This window comes from Heptranchias perlo, chromosome 18, assembly GCF_035084215.1.
Source record: "Heptranchias perlo isolate sHepPer1 chromosome 18, sHepPer1.hap1, whole genome shotgun sequence".
NCBI lineage: Eukaryota > Metazoa > Chordata > Chondrichthyes > Hexanchiformes > Hexanchidae > Heptranchias > Heptranchias perlo.
The window spans coordinates 35,702,652-35,722,788 of NC_090342.1; the positions used below are offsets into that span (position 1 = coordinate 35,702,652).

At 44.0% G+C, this 20,137-nt stretch overlaps 1 long non-coding RNA gene across 1 annotated transcript in view; it reads right to left on the reverse strand.

Annotated features, from left to right (window-relative positions):
* Window positions 1-1,803: 1,803 nt before the first annotated feature.
* The window catches only part of LOC137334760 (uncharacterized), an 88,524-nt gene continuing 70,190 nt past the window's right edge, over window positions 1,804-20,137 (reverse strand). Inside the window, exon 2 of the long non-coding RNA XR_010966218.1 lies at window positions 1,804-2,571. This is a non-coding gene — a long non-coding RNA (uncharacterized lncRNA). The remainder of the gene's footprint in view (window positions 2,572-20,137) is intronic.

Here is a 20,137-nt window from a genome sequence, read left to right on the forward strand (position 1 = left end):
GAATGTTTGAGCATGAATGAGTAGGAGGAAACCGAGGGGGCAGTGGAGTAGCAGGAACCGTCTGGCCAAAGAGTCCTTTCTCAGCTTCAAAGCCCTGGAATGTGGACCTCATGGGGCCTGCTTATTTCGGAAGGTTGCTGTCAATCATCTCCTGGAATAATTTCTGACTTTCCAAATTTCCTGCAAGGTATGGAACCACTGTGGAGGAATTTACTAGCCGCATCTGAGCATTTGCGCATTCAGCACTGCAGGCCACCCTGGTGTATGTGACAACTCAATGGGCATCTGCAGCATAGCATCTTTCATGACTGTTCACACTGCTGCGGCATAGGTTTTATAGGAACAGGACTAGGCCATTTAGCCCCTCAAACCTGTTCCATCATTCAATTAGATCTGTACGTCATGGCTGATCTGTACCTCAACTCCATTTACCCAGCCTTATTCCATATCCCTTGATACCCATACCCAGCAAAAATCTATCGATCTCAAGTCTTGAAAATTTCAATTGATCCACACCCACAGCCTTTTGGGGGAGCAAGTTCCAGATTTCCACTTTCCTTTATGTGAAAAAATGCTTCCTTATTTCACTGATTTTGGGCTTACTATCTAAAAGGCTTCAACATGCTGGGGGATTGGATGGAGAAAACCATTACACACGTGCAGTAACCTCATTTGCACCCTCAAGTATGCTCTCACATAGATCAATGGTCATGATCAACTTAAAGATTTGAAACCCTGCAGCCAGTTTATACATCAACTTTGTCCAAAGAGTTTCCTTCTGACAGTGCAGAATAAGGTTACAGCAAATCAATGCATATTTTTCCAAGATAGCTGACACAATGTAGAGAACAATTTTGTACTGGGCCACTGCAAAGTGCACATGTGGACAGGAGGGTGGTTCACTCAAATGGGTGAATGTCTTGGCATACTACTTCTCCAAGTTGCAAAGATGAATGGCAACATCCTCTGGGTCACTGTCAATGTTATGATGTGGCGTTGCCTAGTGAATGGTCTCCTCCACCTCCTTCACAGTTAGGTCATATATTCTCACCAGGGACAAAGGGAAAGACCAAATGCTCAATCTCTATAAACCAGACAGTTCCTTTATTTACCAATATCTCGGTAATTGTAGTGAGCCCAGGGGAAAATAATAAGTCACATCTCCTACACTAAAATTCAAAGTAAAGTTAGATCTGACACAAGATCCTTGACTACAACTTAATGTGGCAGTTCACTCCACAGAGTCTCCTGTCTATATCTGCCTTTGATAGCTTCACAAAAGTTGCTGACCTGGACCAAGACAGTCAAGTTATATTTTCAAAATCCTTTGAGGATTGACTGGAACAAATGGAATGTTTCTCTCATACTCAAACAGAACTTTAAAATTATGTCTTGGTTACTTCAAAGTTATATTTTTGAGTTTTTTCTATTCCTTTTACCCTCGATTATTTTGGCTGTCATATCTTGGATCACTCTCAAGGGCAAGTCCCAACTCTCCATACCTTTTGAGAGTATCTCCTTGTCTTGAGTTCTGGGAAATTTATCAATATTGCACCATGATAACAAAACAGAAAACCTTGTCTGTTAACTACTTGTAGCTGCTGGGTTTATCCTTTGCCTTTTATAGGATCTATCTTGTTTTTGATAAGCAAATAGTGCATCAAGGCCTCATTTTAATTTTAAAGGCATTAGTGAGTTATTTAGCAAAAGACACACAAGCAAATAACTAACTCATATAATAGTTACATGTTTATAATAGAAAGTCTATTATCTAACTCCTTGAGCATACAAAATAATAAATAGTCCAAGAACTAAATTATTCCTTTATAAAATACTTAATAACAGCACTTTGAACACAATGAACAAAGTAAGCAGGTAAACAGGATTGCAACTGCTGGTATTTACATATGTATGTCTTCCTGATACCTATAGCAGACATATCAGGTTGGATTCTCTTCACAGTGGTCAAAGCAGGACTTCCACCCACACCTCCCCCCACCCCAAACCTGCACTAAAAGGGAGCCCACCAATGCAATGAAGGAAAATCCTGGCAGTGATGCAGCAGGTGGCAGTGAGGGATATTAAAGAGCCAAAAGTTTGTCCACAGGGTTTGCACTCCTTCCCCCATAGGCATATACCTGCAATGGGCAGGGAAGGGGTGGCCAGAGGTGGTCCCAGCAGGGGAGCGGGGAGAGAAATAAAGGTTAGAGCGGTGAGGTGTCTATAGGTCTCATCACCCCACTATCCTGCTCGATTTTAGGCAGGATCACAGAAGAAAATCCAACCCATTGTCTGTTCTGGAATTATTGTGTATATTAAACAAGCGAGGCCATTTTTCTGTAAATGAACTTGGATTTAACTCTATGTCCCATGACAAGAAAAAAGAAGCCAATAACATAATAATACATCATTCTTTTTTCTCACAGTCTTCTCTGAGAGCCTGGTGCACTACTCTTCCAGCTGCAAGGGTACTTCTGCGGCAACATTTTCTGGTCATTGTCAATGTCGTAATGTGGCCTTGCCTGTGGATGAGCCTCCTTCTCTGTGGTTAAGCTTCTTTGGATGGCAAAGCTGTGTGGCATTCAACACACAACAGTGATCTTGGAGACTGTAGTGAAGCTATATTGCAAGATAGCTCTTGATCTATCCAGGCATCTTAAGTTCTGTTTCAAGATACAATAGTATAACAATGGTAGATGCATTGTATGCGCATTCACTTTCTGTCTGTGGCTTTTGCAAGGATGGTATTAGCAAGGGCTGCAGAGGGTAGCCTTGGTTTCTTAGGAACCTTCCTAGAAGTCTGCCTTGCCCTTCAAATAAATTAGGCACTTAGGATTGCCTTATAATAAGAGTCCTAATTGCTGCCTGGGAAGATCTGCTTGATCCTTGTTATTGGCCACTGACTACCTGGACATTGATAGAGTAGAAGCCTTTGCAGTTCTTGAATGCCACATGGGTGCCATTAACACCCACCTGGGATTTGGAGAATCCTGCTGAACTAAAGAATTGCTGTACCCTGTCATTCTGGTGTGTGTTTTTTCCTATAGCAAAGCTGACGTTTGCCTCAGTGAACAAAACACCAATGGCCTGCTCAATGCATCTGAACACAGTTGAAGATGTCCAATGTAGTAGCATGGAAGGAGCTGGAGGTATTAAAGTTCAGGGCAGTGGTCACTTTGACAGTCACTGGCAGTGAAGGTTGACTATAGGTCAGCTTGCAGAAAATGGCACAACTTCAACACTGGCTCTTTGGTGACCCTGAGCCTGCAAAGGCAGTTCTCCTCTGATCCATGTAGCTGTGCCTAGGTCTATAAACACAGCTCCTTGGAAAAGATGGATGTGGACAGTCTGATTCTTGTGCAATTGGATCTCCTTGGAATTCCTTCTTTCATCCTTTTCTTCTGCCTCCTAAAAACTCAAGGTGATAGGTTTTACATTTAGTGCTCCTATGTTCTGAATTTCAATTGCAGCAATAAAAAAAATGGAGCAGTTCACTTTTAAGAAGCCATTTCCCAAAAAGTCATACCATGATTGGTCTCTTACTGTCCATCCTAGTGCATTGTGCAATCCCTGCTTGAGAAAGAGGTTTCCATGTGGGAATTCATTAGCATGCTATTGACGTTAAATGCCTATTTAAATGAAACTCTTGCACATTCTATTATAATATTGGCAGTCAACCAAGTATGCAATTCACGTGATGTACTTTTTTCAGTGTGGAGCTGGCAATTTTCAAAACAGCCCAATTTCCCAGCCCTGCACATCCTTATTGCCAATCCCACCAGTTGGATATTCTTCCCCTGTGTCTTATCTACTCTCTCCACAGAGCATGGAACAGGCAATAGTTTTGCTGACACAACTGACCAAATGTAATCTCTATGGTACCAACTGTCTCACCTACACTTGATTAAATCAGCAGCCCAGTTGCACAAACTTCATAACAATATTTAGTGTGGAAAAAGTAGCAGCATTGAGTGAGGCACAGTTACAGGTAATAAAGGGAAAGCAGAACAGAAGACTGTTCAGCAGGCGCAGAGCTTAATTACATTGAGGACAGTGTTCATGGCAACATTGTTTAGTATGCAGTATATAATTTTGCCCCTCTTCATTGGGGTATATTGTAATGGAGCCACCATCAGTACAAGCATCTGAAGTGTCCAAAATTCTTGCTCAATGAGGGTCCTCACACATGTATATGCATTGCTGTTTACTTTGGAATGAAAGCAGCTTATGTACTATTGTGGAAACATGAATAATTTTCTGCAGTGCTCACACACCATTTATACATTGATGGAATAATATCTCTTCCTATTTACCTGTGCCAAATAATTCCTGCTAGATACATGAATGGCTTGGTGTACAGTGGATGATGCACAGTAAATTGGAGAAACAAACAATGTGGTGAAACTGTATCCATTATTCTTGCTATTGGTGAAAGTCCCTGCGAAGAATATGTATATAGATTAATGGCAAAACAGGACTTCAATTATGTCAGCTGTGGCTCAGAGGCAGCACTTTCAGTGGGACCTTGCTGTGTGCAAATTGGCTGCCGCGTTTCCTACATTACGTGGAGATGCCGGTGATGGACTGGGGTGGACAAATGTAAGGAATCTTACAACACCAGGTTATAGTCCAACAAATTTATTTTAAAATCACAAGCTTTCGGAGATTATCTCCTTCGTCAGATGAATGAATGAAAAGGTTCTCAAATCGCATATCTTATACGATGTTGGGACAGCATCACACCAATCAAAAGGTGTCGTTGTTATTCAAACAGGCCAGTCACGGAGAACAGCACGTCCCAGTACACTCGATATACATTGTGTCTTTTACACAGGCAGGCAGAAAGAAACTCAAAATGGCAGAGAGAGAGAGAGAGAATTTTAAAAAACATATAAATTTTTTCCCCCTTTTTGTTGGTGGGGTTACGTGTAGCGTGACATGAACCCAAGATCCCGGTTGAGGCCGTCCTCATGGGTGCGGAACTTGGCTATCAACTTCTGCTCGACGATTTTGCGTTGTCGTGTGTCTCGAAGGCCGCCTTGGAGAACGCTTACCCGAAGATCGGTGGCTGAATGTCCTTGACTGCTAAAGTGTTCCCCGACTGGGAGGGAACCCTCCTGTTTGGCGATTGTTGCGCGGTGTCCGTTCATCCGTTGTCGCAGCGTCTGCATGGTCTCGCCAATGTACCATGCTCCGGGGCATCCTTTCCTGCAACGTATGAGGTAAACAACGTTGGCCGAGTCACAGGAGTATGAACCATGTACCTGGTGGGTGGTGTCCTCTCGTGTGAGGGTGGTATCCGTGTCGATGATCTGGCAAGTCTTGCAGAGGTTGCCGTGGCAGGGTTGTGTGGTGTCGTGGACGCTGTTCTCCTGAAAACTGGGTAACTTGCTGCGAACGATGGTCTGTTTGAGGTTGGGTGGCTGTTTAAAGGCGAGCAGTGGAGGCGTGGGGATGGCCTTAGCGAGGTGTTCGTCGTCATCGATGACATGTTGAAGGCTGCGGAGAACATGGTGTAGTTTCTCCGCTCCAGGGAAGTACTGGACGACGAAGGGTACTCTGTTGGTTGCGTCCCGTGTTTGTCTTCTGAGGAGGTCTATGCGATTCTTCGCTGTGGCCCGTCGGAACTGTCGATCGACAAGTCGAGCGTCATATCCCGTTCTTACGAGGGCGTCTTTCAGCGTCTGTAGGTGTCCATCGCGTTCCTCCTCGTCTGAGCAGATCCTGTGTATTCGTAGGGCCTGTCCATAGGGGATGGCCTCTTTGACGTGGTTGGGGTGGAAGCTGGAAAAGTGGAGCATCGTGAGGTTGTCCGTGGGCTTGCGGTAGAGTGAGGTGCTGAGGTGCCCGTCTTTGATGGAGATTTGTGTGTCCAAGAAAGAAACCGATTCTGAGGAGTAGTCCATGGTGAGTTTGATGGTGGGATGGAACTTGTTGATGTTATCGTGTAGTCTCTTCAGTGATTCTTCGCCGTGGGTCCATAGGAAGAAAATGTCATCGATGTATCTGGTGTATAGCGTTGGTTGGAGGTCCTGTGCAGTGAAGAAGTCGTGCTCGAACTTGTGCATGAAAATGTTGGCGTATTGGGGTGCGAATTTGTGTAAAAGACACAATGTATATCGAGTGTACTGGGACGTGCTGTTCTCCGTGACTGGCCTGTTTGAATAACAACGACACCTTTTGATTGGTGTGATGCTGTCCCAACATCGTATAAGATATGCGATTTGAGAACCTTTTCATTCATTCATCTGACGAAGGAGATAATCTCCGAAAGCTTGTGATTTTAAAATAAATTTGTTGGACTATAACCTGGTGTTGTAAGATTCCTTACATTTGTCCTACATTACAACAGAGACTACACTTCAAAAGTACTTCATTGGCTGTAAAGCACTTTGGGATGTCCTGAGATCATGAAAGGTGCTATCTAAATGCAAGTTCTTTCTTTTCTTTCTTGATGCAGTAGTGGATGGCATAATGACTGACACATGTGATGTCTTCATAGCTGCCCGAAAGGACACTGATACATAAAAATTTAATGCAATGATGACCTTCACTGCCACTGGTAATTAAGCGCAGATGTTTGACTATTATGCTGGTCATTGTGGACTAGGTGACAGAAAAGTAACAGCCTCCCTACTGACCCTGAACTCATCGTGCATTGTTCCTCCGTGAGGTCAAAGTACCTGGGCCTGTCATGGTAAATCTACTCCATGGAGTCATTTGTCCTGTGACTGACGTCTACTAGAACCCCTGTTGCACCCATGTTGTGTTTGTGCAAACTATGCAGCACCAATCTCTAATTTAGTCAGTGCTGTGGTGAACCTTTGACATTTATAACTGCTTTTATAATGCACTTAGTGCTTTCCTAGTTCTACTGGATGCTGATGGATAGGTCTTGTACAGCTGGTGTGAACACCAAACTAAATTTGCTAGATTGTTTAAGGCTGGTGGCCAGGAAAAAACAATAAAAAATCGGTCTTCCAGCTGCTGGACATCGCGAATATAACAGATTTACTTTAGTATTGCCACAAGTTACATGAGATATGCAGGAGCGGCGAGAGCGGAGGCCCGCGGTGCAAAGGGGGAACGGCGAGAGCGGAGGCCCACGGTGCAAGACGAGAGCGGAGTCCCACCGTGTAAAGCGGGAGCAAAATCAAGGAGTGACATCACAACACAGGAGGAGCATTGAGGGTAAGTCAGTAAGTATTTAGTTTATTGGTTATTGTTTTTAGTGGTTAGTGTCTTTAGTGGTTGGTTAGTGTGTGTTTTAATGTTAGTTAAACAGTTAAATAGCCTTGAAGCTAAACAAACAGTTTTAAATAACTGTTAGCTAACCTGGCAGGAGAGCTGGGGCCCATCGCATGCACATCCTGTGCCATGTGGGAACTCCAGAACACTGTGTGTCCTGGAAAACCACATATGCAGGAAGTGCCACTAACTGCTCAAGCTCAAGTTTCTGAGCTTGAAGGGCAGCTGGCATCACTACAGTGCATATGGAACATAGGAATGTAGGAACAGGAGTAGGCCATTCAGCCCCTCGTGCCTGCTCCACCATTTGATAAGATCATGGCTGATCTGTGATCTAACTCCATATACCCACCTTTGGTCCATATCCCTTAATACCTTTGATTGCCAAAAAGCTGTCTATCTCAGAATTAAATTTAGCAATTGAGCTAGTATCAATTGTCGTTTGCGGAAGAGAGTTCCAAACTTCTACCACCCTTTGTGTGTAGAAATGTTTTCTAATCTTGCTCCTGAAAGGTCTGGCTCTAATTTTTAGACTGTACCCCCTACTCCTAGACTCCCCAACCAGCGGAAATAGTTTCTCTCTATCCACCCTATCCGTTCCCCTTAATATCTTATAAACTTCGATCAGATCACCCCCTCACCTTCGAAACTCCAGAGAATACAACCCCAATTTGTATAATCTCTCCTTGTAACTTAACCCTTGAATTCCAGGTATCATTCTAGTAAACCTACGCTGCACTCCCTCCAAGGCCAATATGTCCTTCCGAAGGTGCGGTGCCCAGAACTGCTCACAGTACTCCAGGTGCGGTCTAACCAGTGTTTTGTGTAGCTGCAGCATAACCTCTGCCCCCTTGTACTCTAGTCCTCTAGATATAAAGGACAGCATTCCATTTGCCTTCTTGATTATTTTCTGCACCTGTTCATGACACTTCAATGATCTATGTACCTGAACCCATAGGTCCCTTTGGACATCCACTGTTTTTATCTTTTTAACTTGGGAATCTGAGAGTTTCATGGATAGCACATATCAGGGGTGATCACCCCGCAGCTACAGAGAGTTCATGAGGAGAGGGAGTGGGTGACCACCAGACAGACTAGGAGGAGCAGGCAGCGCAGGAATCCCCTGGGAGTGTGGCACTCACAAACCAGTATTCACTGTTGAATACCAGTGAGGGTGTTGACAACTCGGGGAGTGCAGTCAGGAGCAAATCCAAGGCACCATGGGAGACTCGGCTTCACGGGGGCACCAGAAAGTGTAGAAATGCAGTTGTTATCAGGGATTCGACAGACAGACGTTTCTGCAACTGCCAATATGAAACCCGCATGGTATGTTGCCTCCCTAGTGCCAGGGTAAAGGACATCACTGAGAGAGTGCAGAGCATTTTGGGGGAGGAAGGGGAACAGCCAGAAGTCGTGATCCATGTGGAAACCAATGACATAAGAACGAAAAGGGTTAAGGTCCTGCAGTCAGAGTTTCAGGAACTAGGGAGGAAGTTAAAAAGCAGGACCTCAAAGTTAGCAATCTCCGGATTACTCCCAGTGCCAAGCACTGGAGAGTATAGGCTTAGCAGGATAAGACAGGTTAATGTGTGGCTGGAGAAATGGTGCAGGAGGGAGGGCTTCAGATTCCTGGACCATTGGGACCAGTTCTGGGGCAGGAGCGATCTGCTCAAGATGGACGGGTTACACCTCAACAGAGCTGGGACCAATGTCCTCGCGGGGAGGTTAACTAGTGCAGGAGGATGGGAACCAGGATGAAACATTAGAGAGGAGAAACAAGGGCCACAGAGGAATGGGAGAGACAAATAGCACTAAAAAATAGTTCAGAAATAGGAGGGATCAGACAGGGGGCAAATGCGAGGCAGTCTAAGATGAATTTGGAGTGCATATGCGTAAATGCACGTAGCTTGGTAAATAAGGTTGATGAGCCGCTGGCACAAGCCGCCACATGGGACTATGATATAGTAGCAATATCAGAGACCTGGCTCAAAGAAGGGGAGGATTGGGAACTTAATATTCCTGGCTACAGGATATTCAGGAAAGCTAGTAAAGGAAAGAAAGAGGGGGCGGCAGTATTGATCAAAGAAACTATTATAACACTGGAAAGGGATGATGTAGTTGAGGGATCAAAGACAGAATCTATTTGGTTAGAATTAAGGCACAATAGAGGAGCTATTACACTAATGGGTGTATACTATAGGCCACCAAATAGTGGGAAGGAGATAAAGGAGCAAATTTACAGGCAAATTACAGAAAGATGCAAGAATTATAGAGTAGTGATAATGGGGGACTTCAATTATCCCAATATAGACTGGGACAGTAACAATGTAAAGGGCAAAGACAAGGAGGAGTTCCTGAAATATGTACAAGAGAATTTTATTGATCATTGTGTTTCCAGCCCAATGAGGAAGGAAGCAGTGCTGGATCTAGTTCTGGGGAATCAAGTGGAGCAAGTGGAGCATGTTTAAATGGGGGCCCATTTGGGGAACAGTGATCATAATATCATCAGGTTTAGAATAGTTATGTAAAAGGATAAGGAACAATCAAATGTGAAAATACTTAACTGGAGGAGTGCTAATTTCAGTGAGTTAAAAATGGATCTTGCCTAGGTGGATTGGAATCAAAAATTGGTAGGCAAAACAGTAATTGAACAATGGGAGGCCTTCAAGGAGGAGATGCTTCGGGTGCAGGGTAGACGCATTCCCAAGAGGGAGAAAGGAAGGGCATCCAAAGCTACAGCTTCCTGGATGACTAAAGATTTAGAGATTAAAATGAAACAGAAAAAGGAGGCTTATGACAAATGTAAGGTTCATAATACAGTAGAGAACCAAGCTGAATACAGAAGTTACAGAGGAGATCTAAAAATGAAAATAAGGGCATAGAGAGAGTATGAGAATAGATTAACAACTAACATAAAAGGGAACCCAAAAGTCTTTTGTAAACATATAAATAGTAAAGGGGTAGTCAGAGGAAGGGTGGGGCTAATTAGCGACAAGAAAAGAGATCTAGTGGAGGCAGAGGGTGTGGCTGGGGTACGAAATGAATACTTTGCGTCGGTCTTCACTAGAGAAGAGGATGCTGCCATTGCAGCAGTAAAGGAGGAGGTAGTAGTGATATTAGATAGGATAAAAATAAAGAGGAAGTACTTAAAAGGTTGGCAGTACTCAAAGTAGAGAAGTCACCCGGTCCAGATGGGATGCATCCTAGATTACTGAGGGAAGTGGAAATTGCGGGGGCCCTTGCCACCATTTTCCAACCCTCCTTAGATATGGGAGTGGTGCCAGAGGACTGGAGGGTTACAAATGTAACACCCCTGTTCAAAATAGAGGAGAGGGATAAACCCGGCAATTACAGGCCAGTCAGCCTAACGTCGGTGGTGGGGAAGCTTTAAGAGACAATAATCTGGGACAAAATTAATTGGCACTTGGAAAAGTATGGGCTAATAAATGAAAGTCAGCACGAATTTGTTAAAGGAAAATCGTGTTTGACTAACTTGATTGAGTTCTTTGATGAAGTAATGGAGAGGTTGATGAGGGTAGTGTGGTTGATGTTGTGCTTATGGACTTTCAAAAGACATTTGATAAAGTACCACATAATAGACTTGTTAGGAACATTGAAGCCCATGGGATTAAAGAGACAATGGAAGCGTGGATACAAAATTGGCTAAGGGGCAGAAAGCAGAGAGCAGTGGTGAGCGGTTGTTTTTCAGACTGAAGGGAAATATACAGTGGTGTTCCCCAGGGGTCAGTATTAGGATCACTGGTCTTTTTGATATATATTAATGACCTGGACTTGGGTATACAGGGTATAATTCCAAAATTTGCAGATGACACAAAACTCGGAAATGTAGTAAACAACATGGAGGATAGTAACAGACTTCAGGAGGACATGGACAGACTTTTGAAATGGGCAGACACATGGCAGATGAAATTTAATGCAGAGAAATGTGAAGTGATAGATCTTGGTAGAAAAAATGAGGAGAGGCAATATAAACTAAATAGTACAATTTTAAAGGGAATGCAGGAACAGAGAGACATGGGGGTGTATGTACACAAATCTTTGAAGGTGGCAGGACAAGTTGAGAACCCTGTTATAAAAGCATATGGGATCCTTGGCTTTATTAATAGAGATATAGAATACAAAAGCATGGAAGTTATGCTAAACCTTTATAAAACACCTGAGATGGAGCATTGTGTTCAATTCAGGGCACCACACTTTAGGAAGGATGTTAAGGCCTTGGGGAGAGTGCAGATGAGATTGACTATAATGGTACCATGAATGAGGGACTTCAGTTATGTGAAGAGACTGAGGTAGTTGGGGTTGTCTCCTTAGAGCAGAGGAGATAAAAGGAGATTTGATAGAGATATTCAAAATCATGAACGGTCTTGAAAGAGCAATTAAGGAGCAGCAAGTGGCAGAAGGGTCGGTAACCAGAAAACACAGATTTAAGGTGATTGGCAAAAGAACCAGAGGCGACATGAGGAAACATTTTTTTACACAGTGAGTTGCAATGATCTGGAATGCACTACCTGAAAGGGTGTTGGAAGCAGATTCAATAGTAACTTTCAAAAGGGAATTGGAAAAATACTTGAAGGAAATTTTTTTACGGGGCTATGGGGAAAGAGCAAAGGAGTGGGTCTAAATGGATAGCTCTTTCAAAGAGCCAGCACAGGCATGATGGGCTGAATGTCCTCCTCCTGTGCTGCACCATACTATGATACTACTATGATATCACTTGCACGTCATGACCCAAGACAACAAAGACAGCAGTACAGCAGTATAATCACAGCCATTTGTTCACTAAACTAAGTCTCAGGTATAACTTTGAGTAACAAACCTAATCTTCAGATTTAAGCAAAATTGCACAAGGTTGCCTTGGTTGCTCTTAACAGGAACTTAACAGTCCTACACAAACTTTCTTTCCCCATGGGATAAATTTCACAAATGCATTTTAGCATGAGAGCAAGATCATGAATGGAAATAGTAATAGAATAAAAATAACTTACCACTAACTGCCAGCCTTGCTCTGCTGTTTAGTTACATTGGCCCCAAAATTCCAGAGTCCCTGATGTGACAGCTTAAGTACGGTCAGTCAGAACATATGCTCACCAAAATCCAAGGAGGCTGATCTTGTCAGAAATCCTGGGTTAGCTAATTTCCATAATGCTAATAGAACAAGACCATGAGTCCCTCCAGCATAGACCAGATACATTGGGGGGAGGGGTGGAGCAAAGGTGCAAAATTAAATGGCTGCTGCAACAGAAGGAAAAAGGTGAGCATTTAACTCCTCAAAGGCTGATGATGAAGTATTACTGTCCAAAAATAGAGAAAAGATGGATCCCATTGTTGAAGAAACTGGGAAGAAGTTATTGTGTGCAGCAGTATAGCTTACGTGGATGGAGGGGGCTGTGGCTGTGAGTGGGACCTCCATTATCCCAAGGATTCCCTTACAGTGTTGGAAGAAGTTTAATGACCTCACAAGGTCAGCAAAGGTAAGTGTTGTCAGCTGAAAAGCAAGGCAGTTAATTGAAGTACAGAAGCAAAAAGGTATTCCCTGGGAAACCAATCAAGAAATTCCCTTTGGGGTATCATATGGCATCTTGTTCCTTGTCCCAGAAGCAATAAAACTGATCAGTATTCATATCAATTGTTTCACAACCTGTAACACATGCTAGCACACTGAAGTCTCTCATCTTAGGTTTTTGCTCTCTTCCACCTACCATTAATACCATTCATTCCATGAATCCTGATGTATTCTAATTGCATGATTTGGAAAATGTGGTAGCCAATTAACACAATGCATTCCTCCTGAAAGAGAAGGTAGTACATAATGCCAGGCTACTGGGGGACAAAATGCACAAATCTGCCACTTAACACCGTATGAAGAGGAAGCACTGGCAATCTTTGGATTTTGGCCTTGCGGTTAAAGATGAAGGTGGGGGAGTCACTGCCTTCAGCAGGTGCATGAGAACATATACCTTTTTAAATTTAATGATTCCAGATTTTCTTCAATCTCTCCACCAGGTACCACTTTCCTTATAGGAGATCATACGGTAGCTTATTAAGATAGAATGCTGCTCTAGCAGACCAAATTTAACTCTTTTGCAACCCCCCACCCCACAACCCTGCAAGCCAGGAGCTGAATGAGAACGATGCTGAAGAGCAAGACAGTGCAGTCCCCTCTACCTTTGGCAACCACTTACTCACCCTGTCATTCATTCTCTCCTTAGCACACAGCTGCCCAAAGACACCCACTAAAGAGGGCACAGATAGTGTAGATGAGGTATTGTCACATGGTGAGACAAAGAGCAAAAGGAAGGCAGAGGATACAGATGTGCAACCTAATGTAACTGAACAGAGACATAAGATATGTCAGCATGGCTGCAGAGCACGAGTGATTATTTCAGGGGTCCTGCAATTAAAAATACTATCAGACATGTACGGAGGTTGTGCATGGCCTCTCCCAAGATGTGTGGCAGATAGCTCGGCCAGTGGAGTCCACTGCTCTGCTATGTTCCAACATCCAAGAGAATCACTGTACAAGAGAATACTTATTGAAGGGCATCCTGGAGAAAGTGGCAACTTCAGAAAATAGAATCATAGAAAATTTACAGCCCATCTTGGCCGCGCCGGCTGAGAAACGAGCCACCCAGCCTAATCCCACTTTCCCGCATTTGTTCCGTAGCACTGCAGGTCACGGCTCTTCAGGTGCACATCCAGGTATTTTTTAAATGAGTTGAGGGTTTCTGCCTCTACCACCCTCTCAGGCAGTGAGTTCCAGACCCCCACCACCCTCTGGGTAAAAATCTTTTCCTCATTTCCACTCTAATCCTGCTACTAATCACTTTAAATCTATGCCCCCTGGTTATTGACTCCTCCGCCAAGGGAAATAGGTCCTTCCAATCCACTCTATCTAGGCCCCTCATAATTTTATACACCTCAATCAAATCGTCCCTCAGCCTCCTCCGTTGTAAGGAAAACAACCCCAGCCTATGCAATCTGTCGTCATAGCTAAAATTCTCCAGTCCTGGCAACATCCTCGTAAATCTCCTCTGCACCCTCTCTAGTGCAATTACATCCTTCCTGTAATGTGGTGACCAGAACTGTGTGCAGTACTCAAGCTGTGGCCTAACTAGTGTTTTATACAGTTCCAGCATAACATCCCTGCTTTTATATTCTATGCCTCGGGTAATAAAGGAAAGCATTCCACATGCCTACTTATCTACCTGTCCTGCTACCTTCAGGGATCTGTGGACATGCACTCCAAGGTCCCGTACTTCCTTTACACCTCTCAGTATCCTCCCATTTATTGTGTATTCCCTTGCCTTGTATGCTCTCCCAAATGCATTACCTCACACTACTCCAGATTGAACTCCATTTGCCACTTTTCTGCCCATTTGACCAGTCCATTGATATCTTCCTGCAGTCTATAGTTTTCCTCCTCACTATCAACCTCTCTGTGTCATCTGCAAATTTCTTTATCATGCCCCCATTTCAGGAGTATCTGCTAACCTTTCCTGCTTCATAAGAGATCCAGCCAAGTTAGTCAACTCAATATGAAGGCACTGAATGGAAAAACTTTAGATCTTGGTGCACTGTTTGTAGAGGTCAATGTCAACTAGATTGCAAAGTATACAAAGCAACAGCTTGGGGGACTAGAAAATATTTGGTTTATTGTTTTGCAGGGATTTATGGATATTTCTGATTTTTGAGGTCTAATCTCGCGCTGATCAGAATCTGTTCCCAGTACCAATGGACAAGCTGGAGTTCATGCTGAAGAGGCTGCTTCCTCTCATGGCAGCAGAGCAGAGGAGCACTCCATCAGCTCCCCAGAAGCTTTTGTCTTTGCAGGACCAGGCTGCCATGGAGCCCCTGACAAAGAGTCAGTCTGTCCCATGTACATCCCAGGACTTGGGGATCCTGACAGAGGGCCCAGCTGCATGCTCAGAGGCTCATACTATTTTGCAGTAGCCACCTATATCTCAGAACCCAGGTGCTCAAATGGCATATAGAAGAAATGTTAGAATAGGGCAGAGCAAAGCTTGTGTAGTCACAAGGGGAATGCACCAAATAATGATTCTATAAACAGTTGTAATAAATCATCAGAATATTTATTAAGAGCAGTGTTTGGTGATTGGCTTTCTTTTAAAACAGATAATGTGCTAATGTTGAGGCTCAGGATTAGGATTTGATAGTGAGATGTGAAGGGCAAGGAGTTTACTTAGACCATTGAGAGTTTGTGAGAGGAGGCAGATTTATGAGTGACTGAGATTTCCAAATAATATTGCGTTATTAGACTGTTAAGGTGTCTCAAATGATTCTGTATCTCAGCTATCCAACAGCGGTAGACACTGCACTGTTCCTCATGGGTTGGTCTTCAGCATCTACAGTGGCATCATCAGCCTTTCTGATATCCCCTGGGATATCCACCATCAGTTCTTTCTTGATTGCAAAGTTATGAAGCACCTAACACACTACCACAATTTGTGAGATGATGCTGGGCACATAATGCGATGCACCCCTGGACTTATCCATGTACTGAAATCTTCCTATGAGCATCCCAATGGCTTGCTAAATTCTTATCCCTGTGTGTGTTTCATTGTCATGCTCCTCTGCAGTGCTGGCAGTCCCATGAAGTGGTGTCATGAGCCATAAGAGTAGCAGGTATGTCTTGTCACCCAACAGCCCTGTTGTTGAAATAGAGTTGGATCATTGGTCTAAAATAAAAGCATCTGTACAGCTGTGAGCACACCATGAATTCATGTGCAAGAAGCTGAGCCTGTCAGCGCAACTGACTTGCACGCTTAGGAGATGGAAACCTTTGCGGTTCGTATAATTAAGGGGGTTTATGTTAGGGGTACACAATGCACATGGATACAATCTAACACTGGGGAATCTGACAATTCTGAAAAATTTAATGGCGCTTTATAAAGCATTGATGTGACTGCACGTAGAATACTGTGTACAGTTCAGGTCGCCGCAGTACAAAAAAGATATTGCAGCCATTGAAAGGATACAGAAAAGGGCAACCAGAATGATTTTTTTTTAATATTCGTTCATAGGGTGTGGGCATCGCTGGCAGGGCCAGCATTTATTGCCCATCCCTAATTGCCCTTGAGAAGGTGGTGGTGAGCCACCTTCTTGAAACACTGTAGTCTGTGTGGTGAAGGTACTCCAACAGTGCTGTTAGGTAGGGAGTTCCAGGATTTTGACCCAGTGATGATGATGGAACGGCAATATATTTCCAAGTCAGATGGTGTGTGACTCGGCGGGGAATGTGCAAGTGGTGATGTTCCCATGCGCCTGCTGCCCTTGTCCTTCTAGGTGGTAGAGATCGTGGGTTTGGGAGGTGCTGTTGAAGAAGCCTTGGCGAGTTGCTGCAGTGCATCTTGTAGATGGTACACACTGCAGCCACGCTGCGCCGGTGGTGGAGGAAGTGAATGTATAAAGTGGTGGATGGGGTGCCAATCAACCGGGCTGCTTTGTCCTGGATGGTGTGAAGCTTCTTGAGTGTTGTTGGAGCTGCATTCATCCAGGCAAGTGGAGAGTATTCCATCACACTCCTGACTTGTGCCTTGTAGATGGTGGAAAGGCTTTGGGGAGTCAGGAGGTGAGTCACTCACTGCAGAACACCCAGCCTCTGACCTGCTCTTGTAGCCACAGTATTTATGTGGCTGGTCCAGTTAAGTTTCTGGTCAATGGTGACCCCCAGGATGTTGATGGTAGGGTATTCGGCGATGGTAATGCCGTTGAATGTCATGGGGAGGTGGTTAGACTCTCTCTTGTTGGAAATGATCAAATGGCACTTGTCTGGCGCAAATGTTACTTGCCACTTATCAGCCCAAACCTGGATGTTGTCCAGGTCTTGCACAGACTGCTTCATTATCTGAGGGGTTGCAAATGGAAGTGAACACTGTGCAGTCATCAGCAAACATCCCCAATTCTGACCTTCTGATGGAGGGAAGGTCATTGATGCAGCAGCTGAAGATGGTTGGATCTGGGACACTGCCCTGAGGAACTCCTGCAGCGATGTCCTGGGGCTGAGGTGATTGGCCTCCAACAACCACTACCATTTTCCTTTGAGCTAGGTATGACTCCAGCCACTAGGGAGTTTTCCCCTGATTCCCATTGACTTCAATTTTACCAGGGCACCTTGATACCACACTCGGTCAAATGCTGCCTTGATGTCAAGGGCAGTCACTCTCACCTCACCTCTGGAATTCAGCTCTTTTGTACATGTTTGGACCAAGGCTGTAATGAGGTCTGGAGCCGAGTGGTCTTAGCGGAACCCAAACTGAGCATCAGTGAGCAGGTTATTGGCGAGTAAATGCTACTTGATAGCACTGTCGATGACACCTTGCATCATTTTGCTGATGATTGAGAGTAGATTGATGGGGCAGTAATTGGCCGGATTGGTTTTGTCCTGCTTTTTGTGGACAGGACATAACTGGGCAATTTTCTTCTTTGTCGGGTAGATGCCAATGTTTTACCTGCACAGAAACAGCTTGGCTAGAGGCACAGCAAGTTCTGGAGCACAAGTCTTCAGCACTACAGCCGGGATGTTGTCGAGGCCCATAGCCTTTGCTGTATCCAGTGCACTCAGCCGTTTCTTGATATCACGATTGAGGGGATGAAGAGATTAGATTATCACGAGAGATTACGTAAATTGGGCATGTTCTCACTGGAAAAGAGAAAGTTGAGAGGTGATATGATTTCTGTTTTTAGGATTCTGAAGGGATAAGATAACATAGGCTATGGCAAGCTGTTTCACCTTGCCCAGAACAGTATAATCAGAGGATGCAGCCTGCGCTTGAAAGGGGGTAAATATAAAACTAATCTGCGGAAACATTATTTAAGTGAATGATTAGTAAATCTATGGAACAGGTTCCTTAGGGAGACAGTGGAAGCAGAAACTGTTGGTGAAATGCAAATTAGATAGATTTCTTTCAGAAAATAATATTTTGGGATACAGTATATGAGTAATTTGAGAAATGACATATGGTAAGTGTAGCATGCTTGGGAGGAACAGGTGACTTTGGACATATGGTTCCCAAAGCTTTCCACCACTGGGAGTATTCCTTGTCTCATGTTTGGATCTGCTGTAGACTAATTGATAGTGATTGATTACCATGATTAGTCAACATCTCTCTCTGTTATTTGTGTGGGAGCACTGTCCAATTGTATAAATTGAGTTTCTGTGACAAAGAAGGCATTGATTCCTTATAGAGGAACAAATTGGCTGGTCTGGCAAAAGTCTCATGGCTCCCTGGAATGAGCGTGTGGTGTAAAAGTTGAGAGCTGAGCTCATTTTCTCATCCACAATCTGAGATATCCATGCTGTGGGCCTTGGCTACAATGACAAACAGAGCACTGTTGAAACTTCATAACTGTGGCAAAGTCTTCTGAGAGAGTTCTTGGGAAAGGTCCTGGATGGGTGCTGCCAGGATGCTCTGGCTTTCTCTGATGCTGCCTGTTTATTCTGGCTTCCAATATTTATATATTTAAATATTTATACTGCACCATGTAAAGTGGAATTCCCAAGTGTAACAATGAAAAAAAAATCCAGTAAATGCAGATGTGCCAAAAGTCTCCACAAGCAACCTCAGTTCAGCAGTTGTCCTTTTAACCTAAGTACTTCCACATCGATGAGCATGTCAAACCATGCCTTTTAATTAGTGGCACACATTCTCAAGGGTGGATAGGAAGGTGAAAATAATGGAATTTAGGATGGCTATGTCAACAACAACAACAACAACAACAACTTGAATCATAGAATCACAGACGTTTACAACATGGAAACAGACCCTTCGGCCCAACATGTCCATGTTGCCCAGTTTATACCACTAAGCTAGTCCCAATTGCCTGCACTTGGCCCATATCCCTCTATACCCATCTTACCCATGTAACTTGCATTTATATTGTGTCTTTAACGTAGTAAAACGTCTCGAGGCGCTTCACAGGAGCGATTAACAAACAAAATTTGACACCGAGCCACGTAAGGAGATATTAGGACAGGTGACCAAAAGCTTGGTCAAAGAGGTAAGCTTTAAGGAATGTCTCGAAGGAGGAGAGAGAGGCAGAGAGGTTTAGGAAGGGAATTCCAGAGTTCAGGGCCTAGGCAGCTGAAGGCATGGCCGTCAATGATGGAACAATTAAAATCATGAATGCGCACAAGGCAAGAATTGGAGGAGTGCAGAGATCTCGGATAGTTGTAGGGCTGGAGGAGGTTACAGAGATAGGGAGGGGCAAGGCCATGAAGGGATTTGAAAACAAGGATACGAATTTTAAAATTGTGGTGTTCACGTACCAGGAGCCAACATAGGTCATCGAGCACCGGGTTGATGGGTGAGCGGGACTTGGTGTGAGTTAGGATAAGGGCAGCAGAGTTTTGGATGAGCTCAAGTTTATGGAGGGTGGAAGATGAGTGGCCGGCTAGAATAACATTGGAATTCTCAAGTCTAGAGGTAACAAAGGCATCGATGAGGGTTTCAGCAGCAGATGAGCTGAAGCTGGGGCGTAGATGGGCGATGTTACAGAGGTGGAAGTAGGCGGTCTTGGTGAAGAAGCGGATATGTGGTCGGAAGCTTGTCTCGGTAAAATAGGACGCTAATGTTGCGAACGGTAATTTGCATGTGGTTGCCACTCGGAGGGCAAGCACTTCTTTAGTGTGCCATGAACTCAAGAATTTATGCGAGGACATGTCTGGAGCAGAACCATTGAAGCATCAATGCTATTTTCCTCAACTACTCCTTCTTTTAGCATGTTCCCCATTCTTACCACTCTTTGGGTAAAGAAGTTTCTCCTGAATTGCCTATTGGATTTATTAGTGATTATTTTACATTTATAACCTCTAATTTTGGACTCCCCAACAAGTGGAAGTATTTTCTCC